Here is a 17,300-nt window from a genome sequence, read left to right as displayed (position 1 = left end):
GGCTTAAGTATGCCCTTAGGGGGATGATAGGGAGGGGATAGCAGGGAGGAGACTTTAAGTATGTCTTTAAGAAGATAGCAGGAAGGGGCTTTTGTCCTTAAGAAGACACTTTAAGTTGGGAGTAGACACTTTAAGTATGCCCTTGACTTAATGCTTAAAGTCCTTCAGACCTACTCAAACTTTGAAATAGATGAAACCTTACTCTTCACAACTGTCTTGAAAGATCTCACTTTATCTCGTTCAACTTTATTATTGTGAGGGATGTAGAAGACCCTCACCCAAAATGACTACTCAGAGATCACTCAGTAAAAGGCAGAAAAGTTGTTTATTGAAAACCTCGGGAGGATGAGCCGTCCCATCACGAGATAAGAAAGAGAAAGGTCGCGGTAGGAGGGCTAAAGAAGTAGTAAAGATACATAGCTTTTATACAAGAAGTTACATCACAAGTAAGAGAGCATTGAGAAGGGAAGGGGGAGGCATCTAATTGGTTGTTGCTATTTGGGGAGATTGGAATGGAAAGTTTCTGTTTCCCTGAAATCTCCTGATTTCTAGGAAACAGAAAGTCGGGCCTTCAGGCTTAATCAAGCAGGCAGTGCTGCAGCTAATAGACTAAATATCGATAAATGTCAACTACCAATAAACGTCATCAGCTCAGGTTAAGTAAATATGTTTCTAGCTGGCCAAGGCTCAAGTAGATATGAGCCCGCACAAATTATACAGGTCATAGAGGACACATAGAAATAATAAAATACAGAAAAAGAATTCATACATTCCTGTAAGTTCTTCACCTTATCTATTCCCCACATTATCTTCACATATTCTATATTTCAGTGACACTGTCCTTTCATAAGATATTCCATTTTCTGACTCCCAGCATTTTCATTAGCTTTCTCTTATGCCTGAAAATGCCTTTCTTCTCTGTATCTCTGGCTTCCTTCAAATCTTAACTAAAATCTTATCTTCTGAAAGAAGCTTTTTCCTATCCTCCTTAGTGCTAGTGCCTTCCTTTTAAGATTACCTAGAGGTTATTATGCACATATCTTGCTTATACATAGTTGTTTACATTCTGTCTCTCCATTAAATTATAAGCTCCTTGAGGGCAGGGACAGTTTCTGCCTTTCTTTGTGTCCTCAATGCTTAGCACAGTTGCCTAGCATGTGCTTAATAAGTATTTGTTGACTATCCTCATGCTTCCCTAGCTCTTTTACTTGCTATCAGAAAAGATACTTGAGTTATAAACGATAATACTGAAGCCAGAATTCTAAGTGTGAGTTTATATAGCTATATTTTCCATGGGAAAGGTGAGAAGGAATTGGGCATCTATCTGTTAGATCCCAGGATTATGAACATTTCAGACTTGTGACTTCCTCAGTGACATCTAACTGAACCTCAAGTAATGAAAAATGATGAACCAGAGAGTATTTATTGTTATTATTATTGTTAATCATGTGTGAGAAAGAGCAATGGACTTGCAGGCAGAAGTTTCCAGCTTCAATAGTTAGCAACTACATCATCCTGCAAATTTATACAGCTTCCCCAAGTTTCTTCATCTGCAAAATGGGTATGGTACTATAGCTTCTACCTTACAGGAATGTTTGTGAGGAAATTACTTTGAAAATGATAAATAATAAGGTGAAAATTATAAAAGAATCCTAGTATTATCCAAAAAACAAAAGAAAGCCTACTATCAATAGAGAAAATTCAACATTTGGGGTATGATTCTTAAATTATTTCAAAAAATAATTATGCTAAGAACATTCCAAAGTCTATCTGGACAAGAAGATGTAACCTATCGTTGAATATCATATTTGCTAAAGGATTACATTTCCTTATTGTTGACCTTCACTCAGAAAGTGAATAACTGGCTTATAGTGCTTTTTGTTATATAATTAATAAAATTGGGTTTTTTAAAGTTCTCTTATACTTCATATATCTATTTATAGCTAAATAAGCAATTCTTATATTATCTAAGTGGATCTTATTCTCATCCCTGTGGAAAAGATAGTATGTAAAGGCTTTCACATTTTTTCCCCAAATATTAGCCACGTTTTATCATTACTTTGAAATATTCTTTCTTCCTGTTTTCATTGTTACCACCCTTCTACCTCAAGCCTTCATTACACTTGGACTTATTTGTCTTTCTGACTTTAGTCTCTCCCAATTTCAGGTCATTCTGCATTTTATACCAGACTAATCTTCCTCAGATCACAGTTTCATATTGTAACTCCTCTGGTCAAAAATATTAAAATAGTTCTTTATTTTCTTCTGCATCAAATTCAATCTATATCCCACCTGGCTTTCCATTCTACCTCCATCCACAGATCATCAAGCTAGTCCATTCACACATTCTAGGTTCATTTTTACCCACACTTTCACTTCCTTTTGCTTAGAATACCCTCCCCAGGATCCACCTAAATACTATCAAGGCATTTTTTTTCCTGGCTTCTCTAGTCTGAACAAACTCTTTGCTCATCTTCGGAATTAGGTACCAAAACCATATAATTTGCCTCTTAGGATTGAAGGAGCATAAATTTAGACCTGTAAGGGATAATAGATGTCATTGAGACTATGCGGGAGAGGGTGTTAGACCCTACTACTCAGAGGCATCTGCAGATACAAACATTAAGCATTTATTCAGTCCTTGCAAGGAGAAGTCCAAGCACACTAACTGGATAGTCCAGCATGATATATGGCACATGACAGAAAGAGAGAATGGATTATATGGCAGGAAAGAATCAGGCACAAATCCTACTTCCTGTTGATTTTTAAATCATTGGATGGACCAAAAAAGATTGACCAACTGACAAATGGATTGACCAATGGTCAACAACGCTGTTTACTTTCTGGAGGTCACATGATTTTCTGAAGCTTAGATCTATGGTTTGATCTTTTCTGCCTTACATTTCTGAGAATGTGGATCATGTGGCTTCCTGAAATTTAGGCTTAAGGTCTGACCTACTCCACCCCATAGTCTTTTTGAGAAATCTTCACAAGGTCTCATTCAAGACCATTATTTTAGAGATAAGGGAACAGAGGCCAACAGAGAGAAATTAAGTCCAGGATCAACTGGTAAGTCAATATTTGAGTTGAAATTTGAGCCCGTGTTTTCCTGAGTCTTACTCTAGAATTCTCTCCACTACAATATGCTGCTGCGCTGGTGCTCACAGTTAATTCTGGATTGTCCCTTGTCATTTGCAAATTGTTTCCTTTGCTAACATTGCCTCCCCAATTAAATTCTTTAAGGATAAAAGTCATTGCTTTGCACATAGAAGGAACTCAGACCTGTTGTTGGTTTAAATGAATTTTCAACGAAGACTTCTATACTTCCCACAGCATCTAATAAAATATTGAGCACTCATCCCATTTATGGAGGAGCCCCACCCACTTTTCAAAAGACTACTTTAACAATTGAAGAAGGAGGGAATGATGTGGAATTTTAATTAGTAACTTTAACCTACCCATAATCTTGTTTCCATTATCATAGACTTAGTCCAATTTCTGAGACTGTCTTGATTGTCCACATGTGAATTTTTTCTTAACCAGGCCCTTCCCTGGCTCCTCCTTGGCTTCTCTCAACTCCTTTACAATGCCTCCTCTTATTCCTTAGACCCTTTCTTTCCTCCCATTTTAAAAATCTATAACACCTGAAAGAACATTGCTTACTCTATAATATAGAGTTCAGCCTTGCTTAATCATATTTGATTTGGTCTGTGAGACGTTTCTTGTAATAAGTGGCATCCCTATGTGACTGTGAACAAAAAATATCGGGCACATCCTAAGAATGCAATGAATATCTGTTGATTAATTCACTATTTGTACTACTATGCAGCTAATCTCATATTAGTTTATTATTAACCTAGGAAATTGTTCCTTTGGGTGAAGAAAATGTATTAGTGTCACTTTTATCATAATGGCAGAAGCCTAGTTTTGTGCAAATAACACTAAAAATGAAATATAAAGACCTATGGCTCCACTCTATTACTTATGAGCTGCACCATCCTCAACAAGTAATTTCACTTCTCTGCAATTTCAGTTTCCTTATAGGCAAAATGGGGAAAACAATCCTGCATTCCTTACCTCACTGAGAGACAGTGTGGCTACAGAAAGGACTGAGGAACAGTCAATATGGTGCTTGTTGCCCAATAACTTCAAGAGAAATGCCAGAAGCAGAACAGAGATCTAGACACAATATTTGTAGATCTGACAAAGGGCTGTCAGTTTGATACTATCAGTTGTGAAGACTTATGGAAAATTATGTCAAAATTTGTCTGTCCAGAAAAGTTTTAAAGTATTGTACATGAGTTTCACAAGGACATGCTTGCCCAGGTTCTGGACAATGGACAATGACTTCACACTTTCCCACCTACCAGTGTAGTGAAACAAGACTGTATGCTTGCTCCCATACTTTTTATCATGATGTTTTCAGCCAGTTGTCAAATAGCCTCAAGGAGGACAAACATGGCATCAAGGTCAGCTACTGCAGTAATGGTAAATTCTTCACCTTGAAAAGGCTACAAAAGCCAAAATTAAAGTGGAGGGAGACTTGGTGCACAAATTTTTGTTTGCGGATGATTGTGTCCTCAATGTAGCCTCTGAAGCTAAGACACAATAAAGTATGGATCAATTCTCTGCTGCTTGTGCTAATTTCAGCCTAACAATTAATGGCAAGAAAACACAGGTATGACATCAGTTAGCACCACATCATCACTATTTGGCATCATCAGTTACAACAAATGGAGAAGTTTCGAATACTGTGGATAAATTCATTTACCTTGGCAGTATATTTTCCAGAGAAATCCACATTGATAATAAGGTTGACACATGCAATGCAAGAGTTAGTTAGTGTTTGGGAAAGAAAGTGTGGGAGAGGAGAGATATTAGACTAACTACAAACTGAAGGTCTACAGAGCTGTGGCGTTGACCTCATTGTTGTATGCTGTAAAACCTGGAAAGTGTACCAGCACCATCCCAGGAGATGAAATCACTTCCATTTGAATTGTCTTAGGAAGATTTTGAAGATCACCTGGAAGGAAAAGATACCAGACAGTGAGGTTCTTTCTCAAACTAAACTGCCAAGCACTCACATTCTAATGCAGGGCATAACTTACTTGGGCTGGCCACATTGTTTGAATGCCAAATGTATACTTTCCAAAAAGATTATTTATGAAGAACACACACAGCAAATATTCACATAGTCAGAAAAGCAACACAAGGACCCTCTCAAGGTCTCTCTTAAGAACTTTAGAATTGATTGTATGACATGGGAGACACTGGAACAGGACTGCCCAGCATGATGTGGCTCCATCAGAGAAGGTGCTGTGCTCTTTGAGCAAAACAGAATTGAAGGAGCTCAAAAAGAAACATGAGTTGTGCAGTTAGAGAACCTCCCTCAAATGTTCACATGGATTATTTGTACCTGACCTATAGCAGAGCATTCTGAGCTTGCATTGGTCTGATCAGCCAGTCAGACACAAGGTAACTTGACTCTAACATAGTGAAGTCATTTTGGTGGTCTTGGAAAACAGACAACAACCAACCAATCAATCTACCTTACTGGGCTTTTGTCCAGAATAAAATTTGGTAACATTTGTAAAATTCTTTGGCATCCTTTAAGTTTTATATAAATCTAAGTTGTTTCTTAGGATGATTTGTATCATAGTGATAGCCTTTCTCCATTCAGTAGGATTTAAATAACATTTTGCTATTTTAAATGGCATGGGTATTAAATTCTAAAAAGTATAACTGATTATGAAATCATTGAACTGTAGTATAGCAATATAATGGAATTTCTCTGTGCTATAAGAAATGAGGAACATGAAAAACTAAAAGAAGAATGTGAAGACTTATGAATTGATGCAGCATGACATGGCAGAACCAGGAAAAAAAAATCTATACAAAAATCACTACAATAATATAAATGAGAACTGAACAGAGTATAATAATTTTAGTTTCTAAGTTTGGCCTGAAGAAGAGTTTTATTGTTATTATTATTATTATTATTATTATAGCTTTTTATTTACAAAACATATGCATGGCTAATTTTTCAACACTGACCCTTGCAAAACCTTCTGTTCCAATTTTTCCTCATCTTCTCCTCACTCCCTCCCCTAGATGGCAGGTAGATCAATATATGTTAAATATGTTAAAGTATATGTTAAATACAACATATGTATACATATTTATACTGTTATCTTGTTGCTAAAGAAAAACCTGATCTAGGAAGAAAGTAAAAAAAAACTTGAGAAGGAAAACAAAAATACAAGCAAACAATAACAGAAAGAATGGAAATGCTATGTTGTGGACCACACTCATTTCTCTCTCTGGGTGAAGCTGATTTTCTTCGTTACTGAACATTTGGAACTGGTTTGAATTATCTCATTGTTGACGAGAGCCACGCCCATCAGAATTGATCATCATATAGTACTGTTGTTGAAGTGTATAATGATCTTTTGGTTCTGCTCATTTCACTCAGCATCAGTTCATGTAAATCTCTCCAGGCCTCTCTGAAATCCTGCTGGTCATTCCTGAAGGATGTACTTTCCTTCTCCCTTTGCAGAGATGGTCGATCTATGGATAAAGAAAAATGCACATAACACCAGACTAAGTAGATGTGATTGTTGGTTTTTATTAAACTGTTCTTTTTTTTTTTTCCCCCTTTATGTTTTAATCTTTGCTTTAAGAGGTAATTTACCATGTAGGAGAATGGGACTGGTGTATTAGAATGATGATATAAAAGATTCCAATAAAATGAAAATATAACTACCTTTCATATTGTGCTTTGAATTTCATATTAAGTAGTATGTTTCTTTCTTTTTTTTTTTTAATAACTTTTTATTGATAGAACCCATGCCAGGGTAATTTTTTACAGCATTATCCCTTGCATTCACTTCTGTTCCGATCTTTCCCCTCCCTCCCTCTACCCCCTCCCCCAGATGGCAAGCAGTCCTTTACATGTTGAATAGGTTACACTATATCCTAGATACAATATACATGTGCAGAACCGAACAGTTTTCTTGTTGCACAGGGAGAATTGGGTTCAGAAGGTAAAAATAACCCGGGAAGAAAAACAAAAATGCAAGCAGTTTATATTCATTTCCCAGTGTTCTTTCTTTGGGTATAGCTGCTTCTGTCCTCCTTGATCAATTGAAACTGAATTAGCTCTCTTTATCGAAGAGATCCACTTCCATCAGAATACATCCTCAAACAGTATCATTGTTGAGGTATATAATGATCTCCTGGTTCTGCTCACTTCACTTAGCATCAGTTCATGTAAGTCTCGCCAATCCTCTCTGTATTCATCCTACTGGTCATTCCTTACAGAACAATAGTATTCCATAATGTTCATATACCACAATTTAAGTAGTATGTTTCTAAACAAAATTAGCCTCTGTTTGCACTTTCTACTTTGAAGTTTATGTGAAAGTAGAAATTTTCATGAAGTGAGATAACTCTTTAGTCATGCTTCTAGTTATTCTAGGAGAAAAAAATTTTAAAGTTCATGTCACTTAATTGTAATAGTTCACACTTATAATATAGAAAGATTTTTAAAGTGCTTTCCTAACAACAACCCTATGAGATAGATCATTCAGATCTTATAAATAAGACAAGGCCGCCCAGAGAAGTTGAACTTGTCTACCAGCACTTTATCAAGTTAGTATCAGGGTCAAGATTTAAATTTATTTCACCTTTCAAGGTTACTATCTTGCTTTGCTGTTAAGTCAGCATTCATCTCAGAAATAAGCTACTTATATTTACATGAATAAAAAGATGCTAATTTGTTCCTATATATTTCTAAATAGCAATGCTTCTATTTAAAATCATGAATATTATCAAATTTTCTTTTGAAGCAAGTTTTCTGGAGCACAATGCAATGGAATCGAGTTTAAATCTTTCTATAAGTCATGCACCCCGTTGAAAACCAGGAAACACATTTAAAAAAAAAAGAAACAATAGTCCAATACATTTTCTTTAATTTTACTTTTTCCCTTAGGTTTTCAATATATATTGCATTTCCACAGAACCCCAGAGATGTTTTTTAAAGAGATCTACCTCTTCTGAATCTTTCTCTCCTGGAATTTAGCATCCTTTTTTCTATACTAACACACTTTCTTTTGTGGGAATGATTAAATAGAAAAAACAAACAAAATTAAGTCCCTTCATTTTTGCAGAGGAAAAGATCTACAACCCAATTGCTTTCATAGCCAAAACACTTCAAGAGCTGTAGAGAGGCTGTTATCTTTTAGTTGATACATAAATATAAGGCCCTGAGTATTTAATTGATTTATTTAAACACTTGCACACTGTTTTTCAGACCCTTCCTGAATATGGAAGAACCTACAGTATCATATGCATAGGTCAGATGGAATATAAAATAAATAAACTAAATGTACTTAATGATGGATAATCCCATGATGTAACTATTACTTTTCTGCTCAATTAAAGATCACTTCACGTTTTTCATAAACGCAGGAGTGTTATTCCTGTTGTTCTAGCCAAATCCCAACATGAGCAGCTGTATTCTCCCTTTATTTTCAAAGGGATAGAGCATTCATGTTCTTAAATGTGTTGTGTTGCTATGTACTGTTAAACAGCTGTTGGGGATCTCACCAGGGAGAGCTACATGTCAGTAGTGGGAGCTCCTTACATCTCTGTCACTCATGCACAGAAAGCTTGGAACTTGTGAGTTATAGAATTGACTTTGCCAATTAATTGTTGGCAAAGTTTCTGCAAAATGGAGACAATAATGAGCTCCTCATATGAATATTATAAGGACATGCACACTGGAAGACCTCATTTCATATTGTTCCATTAGTTCTATAGAGTCTCTGGAAGTAGAGTTCTTCTCTTACACAAATCTCTAGAACATTATGGAATTGGGAAAGATGATTTCTCTCACTTCACATGAAAACCCTGGATGACTTTCCTAAAAGATTACAACATATGAATCTCAAGTTAGAAAATTAGGGTAATGAATAGTGATGATAAAATTAGATTCACAAACATACAAACATTAATTCTATATATCTTACTTATCTTAGGCACATGCGATGATTTATGTCTTTTTGTATGGGATTTTGATGATTGTCAGACAAACATTCCTGTGGAATATAAAGTATTACTTTAGATTCCTCTCTTGAAATAATCTGAAGAAGGCAAACTAATTAGTACGTGCCTTAGGGATTCACAGAGCTCACAGCCAAGTGTGCTTTGTTTTGACAGCTGTCCTCACACACTTAAATGATGCCATTTCAAGGGAGATAGCATGATGTAATCTTGGTGACAGCACAATTGTCATTCTGCTAGAAAGACAAGTATTGTGATCTCAATGGAAAAGAAAAGTGATACTTTCATCTGTAAGCTTAGATCCTATTGACTTCCATAATTTCAACATTTCAAACAGGGCTGGGAGTGGAAATTACTACAAGCTGTTGAATAAAGATTACATCATCTTGCCACCCACAAAATACTATGGATTTGACAACTTAGAAGATGGCATAAGCAATGAGAGGAGCACAGCTTCAAGCTAAGTTAACAGTTCTTTGTTTCTAAGGGGAATTTCTTTTTTTCTTTTTCTTTTCTTTTTACAAGATTTGGTATTTTCTCCATTACCCACAGTTGGTCTGGCAACTGCTTATACTGTAATGAAGACCATAGAATCAGATCGTAAGATCCCCCAAAGGCACAATCAATAGCTCCTTCTGGATGGAAATTTTGGTTCTTGAGAGCCTTTTCCTATCACAAGTTTTGCAACTTGGGAGCCTCTTGTGGTTAAAACTTAATGATGGGGTATTTGCTTTTAAGCTCTTAGTTCTCAGTTGTCATTTTCTATGTTATAATGTTAATCACCCAAGTTTTTCAGTGAGACAGCTAGTGCTCATTACACATAATAACCTATATGGTGAAGTTGTCATAGATCATAAAGAGAGCATTTCCCAGCTATTAATTTTGCAGCTGGTCTAGTGTGTTTGATGGAATATTGGAAGATATTTTTTCCATGGTCAAATTTTCCCCCTTTAAAGTGTGTGTGTATATATATGTATGTGTATGTATATGTGTATATATATATACATATATATATATATATCCTCTTTTAAGTGACCTAATTTTTATCTGCCATTATTGAATCTGGATTCATTGCATTTCTTTGACATGGTGATGAAGAATGAGTTCTTTTCATTGTTGTCCTAAATCAGGAGAAATAAATAGTACTCAAATAATGAAATACCCAGAATGTGATTAAGACCAGAAAATGGTTTTTGTATAGAAATAATTCATTCCTTCAGTAAACATTTATTGTATCCTTTGGGTGTGAAGCACTATAAAAGGTGCTAGGGAAGTTACAAAAATACCCAATTTCTGCTAGCATGAAGCGTATATTCTAGTATTGGGATAAGAAACAGAGATAAGTATAATACATAATATTAAATGATGAGCCTATCAAAAAAGTATAAGGTTTTCTGTGTGGCATCCGTGGGGGAAGGTCATTACCTACTGGTAAGTCTCAGAAAAGCTTTGGGGAGGAGATGGCATTTGAAATGAACTTTCTGAGGGACATAAATGACTAATTCAATAAGAGAGATCTTCCAGGAATAGGGAATGGAATGGTCAAAGACATGAAAATAATAGAGGGTCAGACAAATTAGTCACAATTACTTAAGGGATTAAGCCATTTTTATGTGTAGTTTAGTAGGGAAATGGTTTTAGTTATATTTTAGCCAGCAATTCCACTTTTGAAGTATCCATTACCTTTCTGGCAACTCAAAACAAATGTTTTATGTGCTATCAACCAACAGAAAATTAAAATATTTTGGTGGTATTCTTTCAAACTGAACCATAATTTAGGAACCCCAAAAAGAGTGAGATTCCTTGTCCTTTTCACCACTGCTCCTTTCCTCCCTTTTCTCAACAACAATTCTTTCTCTTTGGTAAATGAAGATCCTAGATGACTACTTGCTATGATTCTAAATGACAAGGTCATTATTGTTTAATGTTTATTTTACATATTCATTGTGTCACATGATTTTAATGTTTTTTGAATCCTAAATCTATTTGGTCTCCGCATTCATACAGAAGATACCAGAGTTATGAGAAGATAGGAGTTATGATTTTATACAGAGAAAATGGAAATCAAACATCAGAGCTTTAAAGGCAGAGATGAAAATAAAATTTCTGACTCTTCTTCTATATACCAGTTAAAAATACATTTATAATCTCATGTTAAGAAAGAGCTACCAGCTATCCAGCTCCCAAAGCTAAACTTCCTTGACTAAACCACAATAATGACCATTTACTTAGTCCATGGCTTTAAAGATTTTAAAAGCAAAATATATATACAGATATATACACACATATACTTTGGCTTCATATACAGATATTAAAAGCAAAATTTCCCCTTTTATACCAAAGTCCATTAGCTCTGACATAGTTCCTTCTCTTAAAATGTCCTACATTATCTTTCCTAGGTGATTTGTAGCTCTACTTAATTTCTCTTCCAGGAGCACAGCCAAAATGAGTATAACTACAAAGCAAGAAATAGCTTGGCTAGAACCAGTGAACACCAAGCACCAGGGTGCTCTTAGACCTCTGAGGGATCATTTGGAAGTGAAGCTGTCCGGCTTCCTTCCTTTATATCTGAAAACATAATAATTTCCTGAGAGGTCTTGTGGTGCTTTGCTTGGGTAAATATTGCATCAGATTTTAACAAAAAATCCCTAAGACAATTATTTATCTGGCCACTATGTCTGTTCTATACTTCTGAAATATTGCTACAAATGTAGCAAATATAACTTATGTTTTTAACCATGACCTCAAATAGCTTTATACTTAAAGATTTAAACCAATAAATTAAAATTTTAATTATACTCATAGGTATATTTTCGTAGGATAAGACAATAATAAAAGATACTATCCCCATTTATAGATGGGAATCCAAAACCTTGGTCTAATTTTATTGGCCATCCTATTTCCAAAGCACCTGTATTTCACAACAAGGAAGAAGCTCTCCTCATTTTTAGGCATATTGCAACTTCTAAGCTGGATGAAAGAGACACCAGCCTTGTATTCCATTTTAGCTGGAGGATCAGAACTGCATTTTTTTCTCCAAGCTACAGCACAGACCTGCCCCTTCCCAACTCAGCTTTGCTAGGAGTTAGACTTCTGCCAGAAATACATATAAGAAATTCTCCCAAATTACAACATTTTCAAATCCTGTGTCATGCCTTTGGGAAGCAGAAAACAAGAATACAAGACATTAGAAAGAAAAAGAAGGAATATTAGTGATTACTAAATGATGTTTATCAGCCATTAAATTGAAGGGAAGAGGAAGAAAGAGAGAGAGAGAGAGAGAGAAAGAGAGACACTGTATTAGTTGTGTCTTGTAACATTTGTTCAGTTGGGTTAGCAGGGCATGTGGTGACTATTTCAAACTTTGAATTATGATTTAAAGATTTTCTTTGCCTTTTTTCACCAATATCTGGCACCATTTTTCTTGATCTACTAATAGACTAGAAAGAATAAATCAGATATTTAACTTCACATGGTGAAGAAATTAGAGAATATTCGTTGATATGCTAAATAAAACAAGTGTACAGACTAAAGACACTGGTGGCTACAAAGAGATCAACCAAACCAAGGGTCTCAATTCTAACTAAGGAATATCACTTAATTAGCTTTACAGGAGGATATCATATTTACACATAAAGACAAAGGCAGAAACCAGATTAGCACATGGACTTCTTGAAAACTATACCTTTTAAGAGATCCAACATGGCACAGAAGAGCCTTTCCTGGTCCTGGAGAGGGAGTTAATTGTATACTTCCTAATGATGGTTTTGTCTATAGGGGCCTAGGGGCCTCATAAAGCAGTCTTAACAACTGACTACTGAATAAGCTCGAAGCAAATGAAGCCAGAGGGGTAGAAACAAATCAGGAGAGAAAATAAGATTTTCAGAGGCCATAGAGCTTGCTAAGTGAAATGATGAAGAGGTAACTTCAAGGTTAATCTGAAGCACAGGGTTTGTGCCTTTTTGACTCTTTGAGTCAGACTGGGAAATTGTCTTTCTCAATGCCTGTTTACCAGACAGGATGACATAAGCTTTTTTAATCACACTAATGTGTCAACCATACCAATCTGTGGCTAACTTGGGCTCATATTTATTATCTATAGTTAAGATAAGTCAAGACATCTGTAACTCATTATATCTATGCTTTTCTTTTTTCCCCTTTAGTTACCTAATAAAGTTCCTTTTGAAAAATGCCGACCTTGCATGAGCTAGACTAACTAGCAAGAGGGTTTATCCACATATAGACAGAAAAATGAGAGGGATTAGGACATCTCTAGAGGAATTGGTAGAGCTTCATCTTTTAAAAAGGGGGGAAACTCATAACAAGGAAAATCCCATGGCTTGTGGTTATTGCTATGACTTTCCTGCTTTGGGATATCCCCTCACAAATATTTCCTGAAAAGTTGGTTATAAATCACATTTATGTAAATTGAATCACATTTTCTCAAATAGTTTATATTATAAAACTTAGAGTGTATTTCAAAACACTTTTGACATCAAACCATAAAAAGCATCATATTTAAGAACGAGACAAACCTTTTAAAAGCACACATTTAAAAGGGGAAATGTATCTGATAGAATATAAATCTACAAAATAATTATAAAATAATATGATGAAACTCAAAATGTATCAGGAACTATGTTTTTTTAAATTTAGCTAACTGTATGAGAGAGAGAGAGGAGTATCCAGGATGTAACCCAGCTCTTCATTTGAAGTTTTTGTTTTGATTCCAGTAAGGCAAATGTTTCCTTCCTTCTAAAAGCATGAAACTATATTCACTAAATGGCATATGAATGTAATTTGACATAGAAAACAAGTGAAAAAAAAAACAACAAAGCTTATGTTTTTTCAGACTTTATAACCTAAAACTCACTATTTAGAATATAATAATCTATCTCTTGGTAAATTTTACACTTTACTTAAAGATAGTACCAGATCTATTGACTAAGAAGTGGCCAAATAAATTGTATTACATGAATGTAATGAAACATTATTAAGCTTATAGATGAAACAATGATTATGAAGAATTCAGATAAACATGAAAAGATATCTATGAACTAATGCACAGAGAAGTAGATAGAACAACAACAATAATAACAACAACAAAAAAACCTCAACATACATAAAGACTACAACAATATGAATGAGGGGGAAGCCTGAAAAACCTAAAAATACATAATTAAATTGATAAAGTTTGGCATGGAGGAAAAATTGAGAAAATAGGATATAGAATAATGCTTATTCTGTCAAACATAACTGTTGAGTAGTTTTGCTGAATTGCTCCCCCCTCCCCAATCTTTTTCCACCTTTATTGCAAGAGATAGTTCACGAAGTAAGTGAGTAGGGAGAGGACATATAATTAGAAACATATGTAATGTATAAACAGGACTTCAATAAAGATAAGGTAATATTTTTTTTAAAAACGACTACTTCTGAATGGAAAGAAACAAGGAAGAAGGGGAATATAATAATTGTCTCCAGGTATTTGAAGGTTATCATGTAAAAGAGGGATTAGGCTGGTTATATTTAGCCCTAGAAGAAAGGACTAAGAGAAAGGATAAGAATTTTTGGGAAACATGATATCGGTTTGATGTAAGGGGGAAATACTTTCAAATAGTTGTCTAAAAGTAGAATGAGCTGTCTTCAAAAGAAGTCAGTTCTTCCCTCAAAAATCTTCAGACTGACTATTTTTTGGAGAATACTGTTCAGTATGTGTTAGACTATGTGTCCTTTGAGATTCTTGGTAAGAAGACAGTTTTATGATCTTAAAATAGGGTTTAAGATCAAAAAGAAAAATGTAGGTAGCTATTGAACTCAGTGTACAGCCTTGGGGTTTAAAATAGAGGAGAGGAGATGAAGTATGTATTCTTTCTATTGCTGCCCCCCGCAACTTTCCCTTCACTTAAGTTTAACAATATTTAATCAATTAAAAAAAAGATTTCATGTGAAATCTGTGTCTTTCAAATTATCAGGCAAAAGGTAGACTCTACTCATTTGAATAACCACTGAGAATCATATTTTCCAAAAAATACAAGGATTCTCAAATAACCTCAGGAAGCCAATTAAATGCTAATTTACTTTTTCACCTTCTACACCAACATATGAAACAGAAATATAAATATGAAGCAATGATACGCCAGGAAACTCATTGTTGACATTTAACAGAAGTTTAAGTACAATGATCTGTCAGTTGGTAGTAGGAAGATGCTTACATATGAGAAAGGTTGGATTGTCACTAGATGACTTTTAGAGTCCCTTTCCAACTTAGGGACCAATAATTCTGTACTTCAGGAGTGGTGACAGAGCTATTAGACTTGTACAATTATATATTATTGCTTTTCTGAAAATACCAATAAGTGATCAAGTCTTTTATCTATTTAATCTTCTAAGCAAGGATACTTTGGGGCTAGATAAATAAGTTTTGCAATTTTAAAAAAATGAGATACTTGAGATATTTTTGTAGCAGAGAATAAAAGAAGTTTCCAAAGATGACATGGAATTCACCAAAAAGAGAGTATAGAAGAACAATATGTCACCAATTTGCATAAAGCTTAAAGATGAAAGAAAATGAATGGATTGAGTTAGATAGTTCCTTCTAACTTTAAAATTGAGTAATTCTATAAAATACAACATGTAATGAGAAATTGTTTTAAGCTGAAGGCCACAAACCTGCAACCAAAACCAAATGGAATATGAATTAGACCCACTGAGTTTAAATTGAGAATCCATTCTTGAGTCTAACTTACCTTAAATGATTGCTTCTATCAGAAGTGTCAAACACAAGGCCTGTGCTTTTCAGGGTCTCACAACAAACCCAAGAGCAGCTAAACTGGATTAAAAGGTAATTGAGAAATACCTAACAAAAAAAAATAAAAATACAATAACTTAGATAATGTTATTATGTGTTTTTCTAAGTCAACATGCACCCATAGACATCTTTATGTACTGTATATTCCCCCCCTTTCTATTTGAATTTGGTTTACATTGTTGAGAAACAGTAGCTAACCAATCAAATTACTTTTCTACATTGTCAACATGTCATGACACTCAAGAATCTATTCTTTTAGTAACTTAGTTACTCACATTAGATAACATTTATAGAATCTGGAACCAAGAGAACCTTTATAACAGTTCCCGGAAACAAAGTTTAATAATAGATGTTCAAGGTTTATGTTGATAACACTTTGTATAGCATTAGAAGTTTTGCTTTTGAACTAAAATAGAAAAAGTTTCACTTGTACATCTGTGTGATGATGACTTAAATATTCTGGGATTTCACTTGAGTTCCAAATTCTGATTGTCTTTTCAAAGACACAAGAAAAATTAAGTCCTCACTCTTTCTTCCAAATAATTGAAAATGTATATTTTCTCATTTTTGTAAAGGGGAAACTGAAATGGCAAAGGGTTTGCAACAAATATTTACCTGCTTTCACACACACACACAAAAAGACACAACTTATTACCATCTTCTTCAGCAGTTTGCCTCTTCTGTCACTCCCATTATCTCACTAATCAATCTTTGGCTACTAGATGCTTTCTTATTGCAAACCTATGTGTCCCCATCCTCAAAACATTCTCACTTGGTCAAGTAACTATTCTCCAAGGCTCTGGCGTAGGTTCTATTCTCTTTCCCCTCTATTATTATTTTTCTTGGTGATCCCATAAGTTCCCATGGATTCAACTATTCTTTCTATGTAGATAATTATGTTCTATTTCTCCAGTAATAACCTCTCTCTTGATCCCTACTCTCAGATTTCCATTACCTATTGAAATGTTTGTTTCATAGACATCTTAAACTCAATATAAAAAAAATGAACTCATTTATCTTCTCTGCTTTTCTTTTGTTTCAACTATCTTTTCTTCCTAACTTCCCTATTACTGTTGAGGGTACCATACCACCATCTTCCCAGTCACCCCAACTCATAATTTAGGTTTCATTGTAGAATCTTCATTCTTTCTCTTCTCTCTCATCCAATTTGTTGTCTAGTTCTGTCAATTCTACCTTTGCAGTATCTCTCATATAAGTACCTTCTCTCCTCTGACCTTAATGTAGGCCTTCTTGATCTCATGCTCGGTTAAGTGCGATAGCATTCTGGTTAATTTTTCTCGTTTGAAATCTCTCTTCATTACATCCCATCTTACATTTATCTATTGAAGTGATCTCCTAAAACACAAAGTCTGACAATGTCACCATTTCAGTATCCTATGGTTCTCTGCTATTTCCAGTGTCAAATACA

At 34.8% G+C, this 17,300-nt stretch overlaps 1 long non-coding RNA gene across 1 annotated transcript; it reads right to left on the bottom strand.

The window, feature by feature from the left end:
* Positions 1-306: 306 nt before the first annotated feature.
* Positions 307-16,123, bottom strand: LOC127544189 (uncharacterized). Its single transcript, XR_007949394.1, has 2 exons — positions 15,810-16,123; positions 307-6,567 (listed from the first exon to the last, which is right to left on the bottom strand). It is a non-coding gene; the product is annotated as an uncharacterized LOC127544189 (long non-coding RNA).
* Between the last annotated feature and the right edge of the window lie 1,177 nt (positions 16,124-17,300).

This window comes from Antechinus flavipes, chromosome 1, assembly GCF_016432865.1.
Source record: "Antechinus flavipes isolate AdamAnt ecotype Samford, QLD, Australia chromosome 1, AdamAnt_v2, whole genome shotgun sequence".
NCBI lineage: Eukaryota > Metazoa > Chordata > Mammalia > Dasyuromorphia > Dasyuridae > Antechinus > Antechinus flavipes.
Note: the sequence above shows the minus strand (reverse complement) of the source record. Positions and strands in the feature narration are given on the sequence as shown.